Source organism: Arvicanthis niloticus, chromosome 21 (genome assembly GCF_011762505.2).
Source record: "Arvicanthis niloticus isolate mArvNil1 chromosome 21, mArvNil1.pat.X, whole genome shotgun sequence".
NCBI lineage: Eukaryota > Metazoa > Chordata > Mammalia > Rodentia > Muridae > Arvicanthis > Arvicanthis niloticus.
This window is the reverse complement of record NC_047678.1, coordinates 20,394,589-20,412,027: the sequence shown is the minus strand read 5'-3', so window position 1 is coordinate 20,412,027 and position 17,439 is coordinate 20,394,589.

Sequence of the window (17,439 nt, the reverse complement as noted above, 5' to 3'; positions counted from 1 at the left end):
CTTTTTAAATGTTTTTCCAAGCCACTGTAGCAAGTTTGTGTGTATTTCCCCATCTGTATGTACATGTCGCACAGAGGTGGGTACTAGCGTGTGGAGGTCAGAGGACAACGTTAAGTGAAGGTCCTCCCTTCCACCTTATTGAAACAGTTGTCTTGTTTACTCCTGTGTTGGCCTGGGAGCTTCCTACGATCGGATCCATAGCAATCTTGCTGTAAGAGTCTGCTGAGTTATAGGCACAAACCGTTTCAGGTTCTACGTGGGCTCTGCGGATCTGAACTCAGGTCCTCCTGCTTGCATGGCAAATGCTTTACCCACTGAGCCATCTTACCAGCCCCAGCCTCCGGTTTCCCCAGCTCACATTTCTGTTTACTCTGCCATCAGCCTGGTTTCAGGGCGTGTGTTCTCCCATCTTGAGCCTTCAGCGTACCTCTGGTATTGAGGGGCTTGTGCCTCTGCGTTCTGTTCCTTGTGTGGCAGTCAGTTTATAATCTTACATTGTCGCTTTGTGTTTTCTCTTCCATGTTATCCTTGTTGGTCAGTTTTCCAGTAGTTTTAAAGTGCATTACATGAACCCGCCATCTCTGCTCAGGAAGTTTTAACTCATAGGAACTTAAGGCTGTGAATTTCCAAAGCATTACTTTAGCAACCTCCCATAATTTTACGGCTATGTTATTTCATTGCGTTTTCAAACTTTTATTATTTTATTAATTATTTAAATTTTGTTATTGTTTTATTAATTAGCTCTAAACATCTTTATTATGATATATTTATTTTTCAGTAATAACTTGAAGTCTTTATATAAATTGAAAGATACTTGAAATTTTTAGAATATTTTTTGCATTAATTAGTTATTTTATTACTTTTGTACGTGTGGGGTGTTGTTTTAGACAGAGTCTCATAAAGCCCGGGCTGGCCTGGATCTTGCTATGTAGCTGAAGCTGGTCTTGAACACACACTTTCACCTCCCAAGGGCTGGCAGGCACTGGCCACCATGACTTCTTTTAAAATCATGTTTTGTTCTTTTTGTCATATTTCAGTCAAAACATGTTTTCCAGATAATACCATTTTCAATGCACTGAGGTTTACTTCATGCCCCAGGTGCAATCAATCTTTATGAATGTCCCATGTGTGCATGAAGCAGTCACACATTATGGAGATGTTGGATATAAAACTGCATGTCAGTTTAATCAAGGTTTTATCTATATTAGTAACACTTCAGTGTCTCCAGTGCTTTTGTCTAATTGATACATTAATTACTGAAAATCAAGGTACACTGTAGAGGATTTTAATCTCTGATTTGAATTAACTTAATTTGTTTTGTGATTTAAGGCTGTTCTGGGTTATTTTATCTTTCTACCAGTTGTTCTTGTAACTATTTTCTCTATTCTCTCTCTCTCTCTCTCTCTCTCTCTCTCTCTCTCTCTCTCTCTCTCCCACAAAGTCTATTTTCTACAATAGTAAAATTACATCACCTTTCTTTCCCTGGCATTTATCTTCATACCAATATTCTTAAAATTTTTGTCACTGTTTTAAAGACCCTTTCTTTTTTTGTTTGTTTGTTTTGTTTTGGTTTGTTGTTGTTGTTGTTGTTGTTTTCGAGACGGGGTTTCTCTGTGTAACCCGGGCTGTCCTGGAACTCACTCTGTAGACCAGGCTGGCCTCAAACTCAGAAATCCGCCTGCCTCTGCCTCCCAAGTGCTGGGATTAAAGGCGTGCGCCACCACCACCTGGCTTAAAGACCCTTTCGATCCACGATATTTGGCCTTCAAGGTGTACTCTTGAGTAGTAGCCTTTCTCCCTTAAATACAAAGTCACATTTGTATGTATTTATAACCATTATTTTAAATACATTAACTTTTGCAACCTTATTCTAATTGTTACATTTGCTTGATTATCTTTATTTCTGTTTTTTATTTTCTATAGTAAGCTCTTTGAATTCATTTTCCCTTATAGCACTAAGACAACTAGCCTTCTGTTCTTGTGTTTTCAGAATGTGTGTGTGAGTTCACAGACAATAACTGAGCAATACCTCTGGTTGAACAGTGCAACTTTTCTGGCTTAATTATTGTTGTCTTAATATATTCTATCTATCTATCTATCTATCTATCTATCTATCTATCTATCTCTATCTCCCCTCTCTCTCATACAGTTATTGTTTGTCTGTATAATTATTATCTCATTTAGTCAATTCTTGCAAATTTGCCCAAATATTTATTATTTTCTTCAAACATCAATGTTTTTCCATTATGTATTCCTTGCGAATTTACATTTCTTTTCTCTGGGCTCAGGAGATGGCTCAACAGCTAGATCACTTGTTGTGCAAGTGTAAAAACTAGGATCCAGATCCTCAAGGTAAAAGGTCGGCAGGCATCATGGCTGTCTGTAATCCCTGCACTCAGGATACAGAAATGGGATCCTGGGACAAACTCCCCAGTTAGACTAACTCGAATCCATTAGCTCTGAGTTCAGCAAGAGATCCTTCTTCCACAAATAAAATGAAAATTGGTCCAGGAAGACACTTGATACCAACTTTGGACTTCCACATGAGTGCACACACATGCACACACATACCCTACACATGTGTGTACCCATATATGCGAACACATCCACTCAAAGGGACACCATGCATACATACGAGGCAAAAAAAAATTCTGTTTTCTGAAACATAAACTATACTATTATTGCTTTACAAATTGTCTTGGGATCCTCAAGACCTGATGGTTATACTCTTCAGGCATTTTGACTTTTCTCTGTGGCATTTTCAGTCTGTTCCACGTATCTCCATGTGTGGCATTGTATGCTTCCATCACTATGTGTTGTTTACCTTTTGTGCCTGTGACATCCGGCATGAACAACTTAAAGAGAATAGTTAATTCTGCCACCTTTGAACAGGCCCAATTCGAATCACTCCATCTTTAAGAACCCCTCTCAGATCCTGTTACATCATCTTTCTTCAGATTTTCACAGCACTTTGCTTGTAGTTTGGCAGTTATAATAGCCTTGTCTTGATTACAGCTATTTCTGTATACTTTTCTATCTAAACTACAAGTTCCTTATTGTCTTAGTTACTTTTTCTTCTGTTGTTAAGAGATGCCATGACCAAGGGAACTTATAAAAAATTTTACTGGGGCTCACAGCTCCAAAGGGTTAGGGCCTATGGTCATTATGTCTGGGAGCATGGCAGCAGACAGGCAGGCTTGGCACTGAAGGAGTAGTTGAGAGCTTACATCCTTATCCACAGGCATGAAGCAGGGAGACACAGAGAAATAGAACTGGGAATGGTGTGGGCTTTTGAAACCTGAAAGCCCGCCCTCAGTGACACACCTCCTCCAATGAGGCCACGCCTCCCAATCCTCTCTAAACAGTTCCAACAACTGGGGTCCAAGTATTCAAATACATGAACCTGTGGGGGCCATTCTCATTCAAACCTCCATACATGAGTCTAGAGTTCACCTTTTATTCTTTTTCTTTCTTTTTAAACTTTTTGATCCTCCATAATAGCAAGTACTGGTTTTTTTTAGGTGGACTCTCTTCAACAAATATTCACTAAAAGGATACAAATCTGATCATGTTCAATAGTCAACACTAGTTCACACTGACTGATTTTCTTACCATTACCTGATTTTTATAGTTTGTTTTATTCTTTTGAAATAACAGCCCAAGGACATTCTAATTTTTTTGTTCCCATTGTCTATTTATTTGTTTAACAATACACAGAGAATTAAAACAAACCTCAGGGCCTGGCAACTTTCCAAAAACACCACTCACTGTTTCGACCTTTTGGGTTGTATTGAGCTCAGTAAGGTGGATCCTCCATGGAGCCTGGCAGTAAGACATGAGCAGATTGGTGAGGTCATGGGGACACTGTCATAAAACTGTCCTAAGCCTTCCAGGATGGGCTGTGCCTCTTGCTCACTGTGAATTTTTGGCAAGTCCTTGCCTTATCATCCTCTGGCATGGTGGGTACCACATGGTGGGCACTCAATTGAGGTTTAATGAATTGAGTTGAATTACTCTTAGCTCCTGGACTCATAAACCAAAATCAACACTGGCATGTCCTAGAAAGCATAACACAAAAGGCTAATCACTTAGCAACATGCCAGAGAGGGCTGGTACTTTGTGACCACCCGAGTGCCAAATGGCAGAGTGGGCAAGGTCTTTAAATCCACAAATTCAACCTACTGCTGTGCTTCTGTTTGCTACAATGAAAATCCAGAATTTCCACATATTGTGAAATCCTCTCTATGTCCTAATTATTTTCAAACATTTAAAAAGTAAATTTGCAGCTGAAGATATTCTTGGTATGTGTTCAAATAATTATTGAAATTGATTTTTTAGAAAACTAACCAGTATAAATAGAGTGATTATGACCCCGTGGCAGTAGTTGACTGATATTTATTAAACAGCCCTCATAATCTAGTTGTCCCCAGGGAAAAATAAAGTAGCAATGTATCCCTGAAGATCACAATCTCTCCTGAGCCAGCTTTTTTTTCCTGTAAGTCCGTCTGTGTGGTGCTCCCGCATAGCCAATGGTTTCACATACCTGGAGAGTGATTGTGGACAGTAAGAGACCTCTCTACTTATGTAAAGACATAAAACAAGAGCCAAAGTATGCAGTGTGTAGTTTAATATTTTATACATTTTCACTATGGACTTTAGCAAACATATGGGAAAATAAAAAAAAAAATCTAGTAGTTCTGTCAACCCAAATTGTCTGTATTGTTTCAGTAACCACCATTTGCCTGCTCCTGGAAAACAAGAGTGTCTCTTATCAGAGTAACCCTGAGAAGTAGGCATGCTGGTGCATGCTTATCACGCCAGTACTTGGGAGGTGGAGGCAGGAGAATCAGGGGAAGTTCAAGATTATGCTCAGTTCAAGATTAGAGGGCCGGGTTGACCTCTAACTCAGGGAAAAAGGGAAAGCAGAGTCTGGAGGTGAACCAGTGAACCGCGGAGAGGTTAGCTTGGGTCCTTGTAAATGGAGGGGCTTTAGAGTCCTGAGCCTGTAAAATGTTTGTAAGTGCTCTTCAAACCTGGTTTTGTTCACCCCTTCAGTGATGTTATGAACAATAAATGTGGTGTTTCTACTGGAAAGTTCAGGAGAAGGAAAGGAAAGGAAATGCCTGGTGCCCTGTCTTTCCAACAGGTTTGTCCCCTGGTCCTTCTCTCTCTTCTCACCTCTCACACTGCCTGTTTTTCACGGAGCCAGGGTGCCAAGCTCCAAACCACTTAACTAGGCAGTACTTTGTTTTGATTTCATTTTGGAAGTTTAGGAAAGTGAAGCAACTTAACTTGTCTCATCCGAGGCAGGGTGGAGTGGGGGTGGGTAGGCTTATTTCCCACAACCTTGTCTCATGGGGGGCGGGGGGGGGAGGGGAGGGAGGTCAGCCACACCCTGCAACCCTCCTGGGCTCTTGGAATCTGTCACCACACCAGCTCCTGGGCTTCATCTGCATAGGTGGGAGCGCCACCCTCCCCAGACTGCCCAAGTGCAGCACAGTGGGAACTCTGAGTAGCTGCCTTTTCTGGCTCACATCACTGCCCAGGGCAGACAGACCTGGGAATGGTTATCGGCCCAGAGCTGCAGGCGAAGGTCTAATCCAGTGCTGGAAGGGGGCGCTGGTAGTTAAGCCCTTTAATGGCCCCCATCCTATGATAATTAGTCCTGGCCTGCAGCTAGCAAACTGGGAACCCCTCTAACCTGAAACCGAGCCTCATCCACTGCTTGGCGCTAATCCTCTGCACAATGAAAGCTGAACTAATTCACTGGGTAAACACCCTCTCCAGTTACTTACAAGCTGTCTTATTTCAGCCCCAAACTAAATAGAAAGGCGGCCAGTGACTGGAAAGAAAATCAAATATTTAAGGACCCATTTTACCTTAAAGCATACCTTCCCCGACCCCCGCCCCAGGAAGGATGCTGGCCTACCTTGCTTGGCTTGCGAATTATTCCATATTATTTAAAAACAAACAAACAAACAAACAAACAAACAAACAGGCAAGTACTTAGAATGGAAACAACTGCCACTAAGAAGTCTTTTCTCAACATGGTCCTTTCTGTTCTCTTGGTAGTCACAAAGGATCACAACCTCTGAACATAGCCATCTTTTACTAAAAATGTTTACACTTGAACTTAGCCAAAAAGCTGAGAGTCGGTGCTTAGTAAACATTTAACAAAGATCGGTTTCCACTTTTATCTTAGAAGATTCTAGGCTAGTGGTCCTCAAATTCCAGGTACAGGGCTTGAAAGGCCGTAAAAACTGGTGGTTGCTGGGTAGTTTAAGTCACCTTGACAGGAGCTAAAGTCATCTGACAGGAAACCTCAATTGAGAAAATGCCTCTTTAAGATTGGGCTGTAGGCAAGGCTGTAAGGCACTTTCTTACTTAGTGATCAGTGCACAAGAGTCCAGCCCATTGTGGGTGGCGCCATCTTTGGACGAGTGGTCCTGGGTTCTATAAGAAAGCAGGTTGAGCAAGCCATGAGGAGCAAGCCAGTAAGCACCATCCTCCATAGCTTCTGCATCAGCTCCATCCTCCAGGTTCCTGTTTGAGTTCCTGTCCTGACTTCCTTTGGTGATGAGCAAATCAACCCTTTCTTCCCCAAGTTGTTTTGGGGATGTTTTGTCACAGCAATAGTAACCCTCACTTAGTCACCAAACCCCAACTTTAGTCTTTTATTCAATAGAGGAAGAGTGTAATGGTCAGAGATCCTTTGGTCTAGAGTAGGAGTCAGAATAAGAAGCAAATGCCGGGGGAAATACTTAGGGCTTTGTGTACTGTGCAACTGTCTCAACTGACACACAACTTTCTAGGGGACAGATATGGGTACTGAAATTAAAATATCACATTATTTCTACATACCATGAATTTCTAACTTATGTTTTGTCCAAACATATTTTAAAAAAAAAAAAAAAAAAAAAGGTAAATTCATCCATAGCTTTCAGACAGTAGAAGTCAAGCATGATGGCAGATATGGCTGCTGTTTGCACACCCACAGTCCAGAACAGCATGGTTAGATAAGAGCAGATGGTGATGGTGGCAGAGAGGCCAGCCAAGAACCTGACACAGCAGCTGCAGAAACAACTTTAAGAAAACTCCTGTGTTTACAAACCTAACTCCTCATTTCTAAACATCCAAGTGTTTTGTGTGCCATGGACTGTTCCAGGCTTTGGGACTGGAGTTGAAGAAGACCAGGACCCACCTTGACCCACTCTATGGGTAATGTTCTGCTTTGCATCAGCCCAGAGGTTGTGATATGGATTCCCCAGGCCTGGCACTGGTTTTCCTGAGGTCACAGTTTTCTAGGCTGGGTACATGACTGTGTTTAGGAACCTATACTCGAAGCATACCCTAATACTAAGAACAGCAAAGTCAGAAAGAGAGGAAGCCAATCAGGAGACCGTATCCTGAACCCAAATGACAGTGATTGCATTTTCTCAATGCAAAACATCTTCCCTTTAAGAACCATGAGCAGTGACAGACAAAAATTTTAACAGGGATGATGCTATTATTCAAAAGTGGATTCTTTGTTTAGGAAGTCAAGATAAAAAAACCAAATCTCCCTTTCTAGGGTGGGGCATTAGCATTGTTTTCCATGGAAAGATGAAAAATATAAAATATTTCTATACAGGAAGCAATGGGGTCCATAAAATTTCCTTTGGCCACCTTACTGTTTTAACCTGGAAAACTGGAGGGTGGCATTGGAGGACTATTACATCTTCCTCTTTTGGTGAGTTTGGGGAAAGAATAGAAAGTATTGCCTTAACTTCCATCGGTCCACTAGAATCCTTAGCTCTCATAAGGCAAAGAGCTTTGTTGGTCTGTGTTAGAGACAAACAGACAGGTAAACATGGGTGGGCGATACCATCATAGCATCAACTAGGATGTGATTATAGCCATCATGAAATAGAGAGTCAAGGAATGGACATAATTAAGTTAGATAGTTTGAATACTGACCAGGTGAGTTCTTCATTTAGCAATTGACGCAAATTATTTCAACTCGTAGTTCCATCGTCTATCAGGATAAACAACAACAACAAATAAAACCCAAAAACCCCCCAAAAAAACCCAAAATGAAGCAAAACAAACAAACAAAAAACCAGACAACACTTGAGTCAAAGGGTGTTTGTAAGTATTAAATTATCAACTCTACTGATGACTGTCTCTAGCATATTGCCTAGAACTTGTAAGAAACCTGATAGTTCTGTCTCTTTTAAAGTAATTAATATTAATAAAGTATAAATGTTGCTTATTTTACTTGAACTCTGTTTGACTGTTTTTGAGTATTCTGAAATGCAAGTCTATTGTGGACTGTAGGGCAGGAACTGTGGGATATTTCTTTACAGGGTTCTGAAGCAATGGAATTAGGGTCACAATTTTGTTGTCTTTCTGAAACACGTAATTATCTACATGGATCCACAAGAAATGCAGCGAAGATGGAAGGTGTGTCCCTCTTAAGCCAGAGTGGGACAAACTGAAAGAGGATGGCCTTTCTGGCCAAGAGATTACAGAGGCCCAGAGGCAGAGGGGCCCAGGACTGCACCTATTTGGGGATTTAATGGGTATGAGTGACTCTGAGTTAACAGACAGAGGAAGAAGGGCAGCAGTGATCTCACTAAGCTAAAGGCTACAACACAGCTCAACAGCAGTAGGAGCTTGTGAACCAAAGCACCAAGAGAGATGCAAACATCAAGAGTAGAAACTGGTCTGACTGGCCAGTGCTTCTCTATGAGAGCTTGTGATTCTTGCACTGAACTGTCAGTTTTCTCACATCCACTATCACTAGGGTATCAACTGTTCATCCACTCAGGTCTGGGACTCCAAATTGCAGTTTCTAGTAGACCTGTCTGCCTTTGTTTTGAGACTTGCTTTCCTCCTCCTTCTCCTCTTCCTCTTCCTCCTCTTCCTCTTCCTCCTCTTCCTCCTCTTCTTCCTCTTCCTCCTCTTCCTCCTCTTCCTCCTCTTCTTCTTCCTCATCTTCTTCCTCTTCCTCCTCTTCCTCCTCTCCCTCTTCCTCCTCCTCTTCCTCTTCCTCCTCTTCCTCTTCCTACTCTTCCTCTTCCTCCTCTTCCTCTTCCTCCTCTTCCTCTTCCTCCTCCTCCCCTTCCTCCTCCTCCTCTTCTTCCTCCTCTTCTTCCTCCTCTTCTTCCTTTTCCTCCTCTTCCTCCTCCTCCTTCTTCTGTGTAGTTCTTAGCAAATTTTCTTTCTTTTTTTAGGTTTATTTTTTATTGGATATTTTATTTATATTTCAGATGTTATCCCCTATCCCCATTTTCCCACTCACCCAGGAACCCCCTACCCCATCCTCCCTCCTCCTGCTTCTATGAGAATGTGTCCCCACCCTTGAATTTGCCCACACTGGGGCATCCAGCCTTCATGGGACCAAGGACCTCTTCTCCCACCTATGCTCAACAAGGCCATCCTCCCCTACATATACAGCTGGAGCCATGAGTCTCTCCCTATGTGCTCCCAGGCTGGTGGTTTAGACCCTGGGAGCTCTGGTTGGTTGGTATTGTTGCTCTCCCCATGGGGCCACCAACACTTTCAGCTCCTTCAGTCTTCTCTCTAACTCCTCCATTGGGAAACCCATGATCAGTTCAATGGTTAGCTGTGAACATTCGCCTCTGTATATGTCAGGCTCTGGCAGACCTCTAAGGAGACAGCTATATCAGGCTCCTGTCAGCATGCACTTCCTGGCATCCACATCAGTGTCTACTTCGGTGACTACACATGGGATGGATACCCAGGTGGAATTGTCTTCACAGGACCCCTCCTTCAGTTTCTGTCCCATACTTTGTCTCCCCATATTTGCTCCCATGAGTATTTTGTTACTTCTAAGAAGGACCAAAGCACCCACACTTTGGTCTTCCTTCTTCATGAGATTCATGTGGTCTGTGAGTTGTATCTTGGGTATTGCGAGCTTCTGGGCTAATATCCAATTATCAGTGAGTGCATACCATGTGTGTTCTTTTGTAACTGGGTTACCTCACTCAGAATGATATTTTCTAGTTCCATCCATTTGACTAAGAATTTCTCGAATTCATTGTTTTTAATAGCTGAGTAATACTCCATTGTGTAAATGTACCACATTTTTTTTTTGTATCCATTCCTCTGTTGAAGGACATCTGGGTTCTTTCTAGCTTCTGGTTATTACAAATAAGGCTGTTATGAACATAATGGAGCATATGTCCTTGTTATATGTTGGGGCATTTTCTGGGTATATGCCCAGGAGTGGTATAGCTGGGTCCTCATGTAATGCTATGTCCTATTTTCTGAGGAATCGCTAGACTGATTTCTAGAGTGGTTGTACCAGCTTGCAATCCCACCAACAATGAAGGAGTGTTCCTCTTTCTCCACATCCTCACCAGCATCTGCTGTCACCTGAGTTTTTGATCTTAGCCATTCTGACTGGTGTGAGGTGGAATTTTAGGGTTGTTTTGATTCGCATTTCCTTGATGACTGAGGATATTGAACATTTCTTTAGGTGCCTCTTGTCCATTCGAGTTTCCTCAGTTGAGAATTCTTTGTTCAGCTCTGTACCCCATTTTTAATAGAGTTATTTGATTGTCTAGAGTTTAATTTCTTGAGTTCTTTGTATATATTGGTTATGAGACTTCCATTGGATGTAGGATTGGTAATGATCTTTTCCCAATCTGTTGGTTGCTGTTTTGTCCTATTGACAGTGTCCTTTGCCTTACAGAAACTTTGCAATTTTATGAGGTCCCATTTGTCAATTCTTGATCTTAGAGCATAAGCCATTGGTGTTCTGTTCAGAAATTTTTCCCCTGTGCCTAGGAATTTGAGGTTCTTCCCCACCTTCTCTTCTATTAGTTTCAGTGTATCTGGTTTTATGTGAAGGTCCTTTATCCACTTGGACTTGAGCTTTGTACAATGAGATAAGAATGGATCGATTTGCATTCTTCTACATGTTGACTTCCAGTTGAATCCCACCACTTGTTGAAAATGCTGTCCATTTTCCACTGGACAGTTTTAGCTCCTTTGTCAAAGATCAAGTGACCATAGGTGTGTGAGTTCATTTCTGGGTCTTCAATTCTATCCCATTGATCTTCCTGCCTGTCTCTGTACCAATACCATTCAGTTTTTATCACTATTGCTCTGTAGTACAGCTTGAGGTCAGGAATGGTGACTCCCCCAGAAGTTCTTTTTTTTATTGGATATTATATTTGCATTTCAGATTTTATCCTCTTACCCCATTCCCCCCACCACCCAGGACACCCCTATCCCATCCCCCCTCCTCCTGCTTCTATGAAGATGTGCTCCCACCTACCCCCCCACTCCCACCTCCCCACCCTAAAATTCCCTGCCCCCCACTCGGTGTTCAGCCTTCATGGGACCAAGAATCTCCTCTCCCACCTATGCCCAACAAGGCCATCCTCCCCTAAATATACAGATAGAGTAATGGGTCCCTCCCTTTGTGCTCCCAGGCTGGTGGTTTAGATCCTGGGGAGCTCTGGTTGGTTGGTATTGTTGATCTCCTCATGGGGCCACAAACCCTTTCAGCTCCTTCAGTCTTCTCTATAACTCCTCCATTGGGAACCCCTTGATCAGATCAATGGTTAGCTGTGAGTATCTGCCTCTGAATATGTCAGACCCCAAAAGCTCCTTTTTTTGTTGAGAATAGTTTTTACTATCCTGGGCTTTTTGTTATTCCAAATGAATTTGAGAATTGCTCTTTCTATCTCTATGAAGAATTGAGTTGGAATTTTGGTGAGGATTGCATTGAAGATGGCTGTTTTACTATATTAATCCTGCCAATTCATGAGCATGGGCGCTTTCCATCTTCTGAGATCTTCGATTTCTTTCTTCAGGGACTTGAAGTTTTTGTCATACAGATCTGTTGCTTGTTTGTTTAGATTCACACTGAGGTATTTTATATTATTTGTGACTATTAGGGTGTCATTTCCCTAATTTCTTTCTCACCCTGCTTATCCTTTAAGTAGAGGAAGGATACTGATTTGTTTGAGTTAATTTTATATCCAGCCACTTTGCTGAAGTTGTTTATCAGGGTTAGGAGTTCTCTGGTGGAAGTTTTGGGGTCACTTAAGTATACTATCATATCAGGTGCAGATAGTGATATTTTGACTTCTTCCTTTCCAATGTTTATCCCTTTGATCTCCTTTTGTTGTCTAATTGCTCTGACTAGGACTTTGAGTACTATATTGAATAGACAGGGAGAGAGTGGGCAGCCTTGTCTAGTCCTTGATCTTAGTGGGATTGCTTCAAGTTTCTCTCCATTTAGTTTGATGTTGGCTACTGGCTTGCTGTATATTGCTTTTACTATGCTTAGTTATGGACCTTGAACTCCTGATCTTTCCAAGACTTTTACCATGAAGGGGTGTTGAATTTTGTCAAATGCTTTCTCAGCATCTAGTGAGATGATCATGTGGTTTTATTCTTTGAATTTGTTTATATAGTGGATTACATTGATGGATTCCTGACTATTGAACCATCCCTGCGTTTCTGGGATAAAGCCTACTTGATCACGGTAGATGATTGCTTTGATGTGTTCTTGGATTCAGTTTGCCAGAATTTTATTGAGTGTTTTTGCATCAATATTCATAAGAGAGATTGGTCTGAAGTTTTCTTTCTTTGTTGAGTCTTTTTGTGGTTTATGTATGAGTGTAATTGTGGCTTCATAGAACAAATTAGGTGGTGTTCCTTCTGTTTCTATTTTGTGGAATAGTTTGAAGAGAATTGGTATTAGGTCTTCCTTGAAGGTCTGATAGAATTCTTCACTAAAACCATCTGGTCCTGGGATGTTTTTGGTGGAGAGGTTTTTAATGACTGCTTCTATTTCTTTAGGGGTTATGGGACTGTTTTGATGGTTTATCTGCTCCTGATTTAACTTTGGTACCTGGTATCTGTCTAGAAAATTGTCCATTTCATTCGAATTTTCCAGTTTTGTTGACTACAGGCTTTGGTAGTAGGATCTGATGACTTTTTTAAAAATTTCCTCAGTTTCTGTTATGTTGTTATGTCTCCCTTTTCAGTTCTTATTTAATTAATTTAGATACTGTCTCTGTGCCCTCTGTTTAGTCTGGCTAAGGGTTCATCTATCTTGTTGAGTTTCTCAAAGAACCAGCTCCTGATTTTGTTCATACTTTGTATAGTTTTTTTTGTATCTACTTGGTTGATTTCAGCCCTGAGTTTGATTATTTCCTGCCATCTACTCCTCTTGGGTGTATTTGCTTCTTTTTGTTCTAGAGCTTTCAGGTGTGCTGTCAAGTTGCTAGTTATGCTCTCTCCAGTTTCTTTTTGTAGGCACTCAGAGCTATGAGTTTTCCTCTTAGCACTGCTTTCATTGTGTCCCATAAGTTTTGATATGATGAGCCTCCCTTTTCATTAAATTGTAAAAAGTCTTTAATTTCTTTCTTTATTTCTTCTTTGACCAAATCATCATTTAGTAGAGCGTTGTTCAGTTTCCATGTGTATGTGGGCTTTCCAATGTTTTTGGTATTATTGAAGACCAGCCTTAGTCTGATAGGATGCATGGGATTATTTCAATCCTTTTGTATCTTTTGAGGCCTGTTTTGTGACCAATTATATGGTCTATTTTGGAGAAGTTACCATGAGATGCTGTGAAAAAGATATATTCTTTTGTTTTAGGATGAAATGTCCTATAGATATCTGTTAAATCCATTTGGTTCATCATTGAAAGTGATATTTAAAATGGCAGCATTTAATAATCTAGCTTTTCATAATCAACTGCTGGGAGTGGCTTCGGCTATACTGCTGCTGCTCAGCTCGGGCCATCCACTCAGGCAGAGATGGCTCTGCCAATCTGCCCTGCTGTCTCCACAATGCTTGGCTGAGTCCAGACCATCCTGCCATCCACCAGGGCTCAGTACAAATGAGACTCTAATGCTTAGATAGATTATCCAAAGGCTTTATATGTTTGGTAATGCTCAATAATAAGATGCCTATACAATCAGAGGTGTAACCCAATACTCAACCTAGATATACCAACTACCTTTGACTGCTAAAGATATGCGCACATCTGCTTCCATGTTCCCCTCTCTCATCCCTCTCCCCTAGCTCCTCCTCTTCCTTCTCCTCTTCCTCTCCTTACTCCTCCCACCTTCGCTCCTCCTACAGTTCATAACTTCTATTAATTTCTCTGTGTCTCTGTTTAGTTTCTGTTTCCATGCTCTGTCCATTGCTGAGAGTGAAATGTTAAAATCTCCCACTATTATTGTGTGATGTGTAATGTGTGCTTTGAGCTTTAGTAAAGTTTCTCTTATAAATGTGGGTGCCCTTGCATTTGGAGCGTAGATGTTCAGAATTGAGAGTTCATCTTGGTAGATGTTTCCTTTGATGAGTATGAAGTGTCCTTCCTTTCAACTTTTGGTTGAAAGTCGATTTTATTTGATATAGAATGGCTACTCCAGCTTGTTTCTTGGGACCATTTGCTTGGAAAATTATTTTCTAGCCTTTTACTCTGAGGTAGTGTTTGTCTTTGTCACTGAGGTGCGTTTCCTGTATGCAGCAAAATTCTGGGTTCTGTTTATGTATCCAGTCTGTTAGTCTTCGTCTTTTTATTGGGGGAATTGAATCCATTGATATTAAGAGATATTAAGGAAAAATGATTGTTGCTTCCTGTTATTTTTGTTATTAGAAGTGGAATTATGTTTGTGTAGCTATCTTCTTTTGGGTTTGTTGAAAGTTTACTTTCTTGCTTTTTTCTAGGTTGTAGTTTCCCTCCTTGTGTTGGAGTTTTCCATCTATTATCCTTTATAGGGCTGGATTTGTGGGAAGATACTGTGTAAATTTGGTTTTGTCATGGAATATCTTGGTTTCTCCATCTATAGTGATTGAGAGTTTTGCTGGGTATAGTAGTCGAGGCTGGAATTTGTGTTCTCTTAGGGTCTGTCTGATATCAGTCCAGGATCTTCTGGCTTTTATAGTCTCTGGTCAGAAGTCTGGTGTAATTTTTATAGCTCTGCCTTTATATGTTACTTGACTTTTTACCCTTACTGCTTTTAGTATTTTTTCTTTGTTTTCTGCATTTGATGTTTTGATTATTATGTGACAGGAAGAATTTCTTTTCTGGTCTAGTCTATTTGGAGTTCTGTAGGTTTCTTGTATGTTCTTGGGCATCTCTTTCTTTAGGTTAGGAAAGTTTTCCTCTATAATTTTGTTGAAGATATTTACTGGCCCTTTAATTTGGGAATCTTCACTCTCATCTATACCTATTGTCCTTAGGTTTGGTCTTCTCATTGTGTCCTGGATTTCCTGGATGTTTTGGGTTAAGAGCCTTTTGCATTTTTCATTTTTCTTTGACAGTTGTGTCAATGTTTTCCATGGTATCTTCTGCACCTGAGATTCTCTCTTCTATCTCTTGTATTCTGTTGGTGATGCTGTGTCTGTGACTCCTGATCTCTTTCCTAGGTTTTCTCCAAGGTAGTCTCCCTTTGCTATTTCTTTATTGTTTCTACTTCCATTTTTAGATCCTGGATGGTTTTGTTTAATTCCTTCACTGATTTGGTTGTATTTTCTTGCAGTTCTTTAAGGAATTTTTGTGTTTCCTCTTTAAGGGCTTCTACCTGTTTACCTGTGTTTTCCTGTATTTCTTTGAGGGAGTTTATTTATGTCCTTCTTAAAGTCCTCTATCATCATCATGAGAAGTGATTTTAATTCTGTACTCTGCTTTTCCGGTGTGATGGGGTGACCAGGACTTGCTATGGTGGGAGAACTGGGTTCTGATGATGCCAGGTAACTTCGATTTCTATTGGTTATGTTCTTGTGCTTGCCTTTCACCATCTGGTTAACTCTAGTGCTACCTGTACTCACTTTCTCCGACTGGAACTTGTCTTTCCAGTTATCTTGCTTGTGTCAGAACTTCTCAGAGTCCAGATGTTTCTGTGATCCTATGATCCTGAGCTCCTGGGTGGAAGAGCTCCTGGGAGTCAGGCTGCCCTTGGGATCCTGAAATCCTGCTGCTCTGAGTGCAGTGATTCCTCTAGGATGGCTCAGAGTATACTGTCTTCATGGGGGCAGACCAGCTAGTTGTCTGCCCTAGTCAAAATTACCAATCAAGGGGCTGAAGGGGAGTGGTATTCTGGAGGGGTGGGGTTTTGGTGGGTGATGGGTCCTGAGTTCCCCAGGCTCCCAGTTGCAGCTGTGCAGCATAGGATTGTGGGAGAGGGTTCTTACCCCTGCTGCTCTGAGTGCAGTGGCTCCTCTAGGATGACTCAGAATATGGTGTCTTCACAGGAGCAGACCAGCCTGGTGTCTGCCCTAGCCAAAAGGCCTTGCTTTACTTTGTAGTTCCACTTTTTAGCTTCTGGTTTTGGTTGCTCACTTTGCAGTTCTACTCAGTTTAAACATGAAGCTGGGGGCTCGAGCCCTGGAGCCTAGGCTGAGCTGGAATCACCTGGTCTTGGCTGTGAGCATGGACAGAATGGTAATCCAAGACAATAACTTGGTGAATGAAATTAAAAATGAGAACCACCCACATGATTCAGGTCATTAATGGGAAAGAGCTGTGATGACGTAAAAGGGAGGGGTGTGGCCGAGGGTATTTTTGTAGCTGGAAGGGGGAAGATTTGTTAAGGGAGTTGGTTTAGGTCATCATGCGGCCTCTTGTTTCCTAACTAATAACCATGGCATGATGGATTTAAGCATGAGAAAGATGTGAGTCAATGGCAGTAAGAGCTCAGGTGCCAAAGCTTCAAGAGGGATGCCCAACACACCAAGAGACATCAAGAAGAGGAACTATGGGCAGCTGCTGTTCTGGCTAGACAATGCTTCTCTCTGAGACCCCATGATTCTCGGGGCTCGGGCTCTTTAATTACACTGTAGGACACTATGTTTCGGGGATTGGCTGTGGAACTAGGCTACTATCCCCTACAGCTATAGCTGAGCCTCAGAATGAGGTGGTGCTTAAACCCTTCCTAGGGATTTCTACCCTCCCAGCTTCTAGATCCTTGTTCCCCGTGATGATGAGATTCCATACTCAGGGCCCATTGTTGAAATCCTGGGATGCTTAAACATTCATGCTCATGTTCACTGGACACTTGTCAAACAGATGGCACAGGGAGCTCTTAGTCTGTTTGTGTGCATTGGCTTCACATCAGAACTCATCTTTTGAGTGGCTACATTCATCAGGACGCCAATGGAGAGAGGAGGTAGCAGCCTTCCCAACTACTGGTATTCTACATATTCAAATATGAACTAGATTAGAGCATTTTGAGGCAGGGAGGCAGGGATATTCAGAAGACCCTTCATTTCTGGGTCCTTACTGCCTGCCTTCTACATAGAGAGAAGACACTGGGGACATGTCATATAGATCTTGGCAGTAACCAGAAAAATCTGATCATTGTAGTCAGTGATAGACAACAGACCTGCATCGTCTGTATACCTCATGATCACCATGAGCTCAGCAGAGTGTACATAGTGACACTTTGAAGTCTTGGCCAC